Genomic DNA, 3356 nt, shown 5'->3' on the forward strand with positions numbered 1-3356 from the left:
GGGTCCGACGGATAGTTTCCGTCGGAATTTCCTCGGAATTCCAATTTAAATTTTCTCGAAATATTTCGCGGCTGGTTTGCCCGGTTAAATGAAAATATTCCGATATGCATGTATTTCTGTTGGTTTATATTGTTCCTCGGAATTTCCTCGGAATATTCCGAGGAAATTCCGAGGAACACATGTTTTGGGTTTCAAAACATCAATTTTTTTTGCCCTATATCATTTCTTATACAAATGCAATGCATACCATTGAGAAATCTTTGTATAGATGATCATAAACTATGAAATAACAAAAAAAATCAAAACGAATTGTAAGTATTCCCTTTACCGTTCATTAAAGTGTATAAGTGTTTCTCTTATGTAGTGGGAATTTCATTTATACAATCGGAAAAGTGTTTATTATAGGGTAAGGAACAAATTTTTGCCTTCATAATCAGTATAAGACACTTAATAAGGGTTATATAAGTGTTATTCNNNNATTCTAATTTCAATTTTCGCGAAATATTTGCCCGGTAAAATGAAAATATTCCGAGGAAATTCCGACGGATAGTAAAATATCCGTCGGAATTTCCACGGAATATTCCGAGAAAATACCAAGGAACTAGTGTTTGGGGTTTCAAAACATCGATTTTTTTGCCGTATTATTGTAATGCATACCATTGAGGATTCTTTGTATAGATGATCATAAACCATGAAATAACAAAATTTCAAAAATAATTGTAAGTATTCATTTTACCGTTTATTAAAGTGTATAAGTGTTTCTCTTATGTTGTGTGGTTTTCGTTCATGCAATCGTAAAAGTGTTTGTTATTGGGTAAAACACCAAAGTTTGACTTCATAATCTGGTTAAGACACTTAATGAAGGTTATATACGTGTTATTCAATCCGCAAAACGTTGTTTTCGGTTAAAAACCCCTAGTTACTCAGAATATTCCGAGGGAATTCCGAGGAAACCTTTATCTTCCTCTGAATTACGTCGGAATATTCCGAGGGTATTCCGAGGAAAAAGACTCTAATCATATCCCTAAATCGACAAGGTCTATTCCGAGGAAATTCCGAGGAAAACCTATCTTCCCTCGGAATTTCTTCGGAATTCTTGATCGGCCTGAGAAGCAAGAATGAAAAGATCATAATATTGCAGCTTTCGCCTCGAATTTACTGATGTAACACCAAATACAACTGTTCTCACACCTCGATCTAGAGTGTTGTCATGCCAATCACAATAGAAAATAGTACAGCGCAATCCAATCATGCCCAAATACTTGATTTCCAAAATCTCACGTATGTGTCCGTAGTATACATCATCTCCTGATGCAGAACAAACGCCAGCATCATAAGTCGTACTCGAACGTCTCCTCTTCTGAGTTGTGAATGCATATCCTCGAGTACAAAATCTCGGATATGACTTCACAACAAAGTTTGGTCCAACGACCATCTCACGTATCCAATCGTCAAATGTTTCACCTCTGGCCAAACCAGCAGACACCTATTAATAGCACATATATATATATTATATCAATAAATGTGAATTAGTATAAATATGTGATAAAATATATTCTAATTTGTTTAAAGCACTCACATAAGTAAACATCCATCCACTAAATTCTCTCTGCTTCATTTCTTCTAGTTCGTCCTCTGTGGCGTATCTATACTCGAACCGCTTTTCTGCCATGAAAATCCTGTATATGATGACAATAATGTAATTAATTAAGATTTAAATTTCAACTTGTTAAAATAAAAATTTGTAAGCTCATTTATTTACCTCTCATATTGAAGAACGTCTTCGCAGTTGGTGAGCAAATATGTTTGCAAATGACTGCGCTCCTGCTCAGTAAGTCGACGGTCCTTTGGTTTTCCGCTAAGTCGTCCAACATCTGTGAAAATGTCTGGAACCGTAACATGATATGCTGCCCATTCGCCTCTATCATCATGCCGAGCAGGTCTTCTGTTTTTGGTCTGAACTTCTGCTGGAAAGTAGTACTCGGCAAAGTTTGAAGTTTCTTCATTGATCATCTGTGCGACTATAGAACCTTCCACCCTACTTAAATTTTTCACCATCTTCTTCAAATGGAACATATACCGCTCATACAGATACATCCATCTATACTGCACAGGACCACCAAGTTCCAATTCTCTTGCCAGGTGAATAACAAGATGCTCCATAACATCAAAAAATGAGGGAGGAAATATCTTCTCAAGGTTGCACTGAATCACGGCTATGTTAGTCTTCAAATTTTCAATACCTTCAAGAGTCACTGATCTCGTGCATAAATCGCGGAAGAAACCACTTATCCCTGCAATTGCTTCATGAACATTTCGTGCTAATAGTTCCTTGAAGGCGAACGGAAGGAGGCGCTGCATCATTACATGGCAATCGTGGCCTCCTGTGCATCAAGTCGGTATATGGGAAAAGGAGCCCTACCATTCTCATCAACATGAAGTTCTGAACGAGCACATATATCGACTAAATCCAGTCTTGACTTCAAATTATCCTTTGTTTTACCTTGAACATTAAGGATCGTGTTCATGAGATTGTCAAAAAAGTTCTTCTCAATATGCATGACATCTAAATTATGCCTTAGCAGATGATCCTCCCAGTATGGCAGAATCCCATAAAATATTTTTTTTGTGCCAGTTATGTAGGTCTCCAACAACATCTACCGGAAAACGCTCATGTCCACCGACTTCTGGCGTCCTTTCTGCACCAAAATCTCTTAGCTGTATCTTCAAATCTTTCCCACAAATTTCCGGAGGTGGACTGTCAAACACCCTCTTGTTCTTCGTAAACAAATTCCTACTCCTACGATATGGATGATCAGGTGGTAGGAATCTCCTGTGACAGTCAAACCAACACGTTTTCCTTCCGTGTTTTAGTTGGAAAGCATCAGTGTTATCTTGACAATATGGACATGATAGCCTTCCATGCGTTGTCCATCCAGACAACATACCATATGCTGGAAAATCACTTATTGTCCACATTAGTACTGCCCGCATTTGAAAGTTTTCTTTACACGAAACATCGTATGTTTCAGCACCTTGAGCCCATAGTTGTTGCAACTCATATATTAGTGGCTGAAGAAACACATCAAGTGATCTCTTAGGATGCTCTGGTCCGGGAACGAGAATCGAGAGAAACAAAAACTCTCGTCGCAAGCACAAGTTTGGGGGGAGGTTGTATGGTGTAAGAATGACGGGCCATAGAGAATACTGTCTTCCACTCTTGCCAAACGGACTGAAAAAATCAGTACATAATCCAAGGTAGACATTTCTTCTCTCATACGCAAAGTCGGGATACTTTGATTGGAAATGCTTCCACGCTTTTGCATCTGAAGGATGTCTGATCTCACCATCTGTTG

This window comes from Brassica oleracea, chromosome C3 (assembly GCF_000695525.1).
Source record: "Brassica oleracea var. oleracea cultivar TO1000 chromosome C3, BOL, whole genome shotgun sequence".
NCBI lineage: Eukaryota > Viridiplantae > Streptophyta > Magnoliopsida > Brassicales > Brassicaceae > Brassica > Brassica oleracea.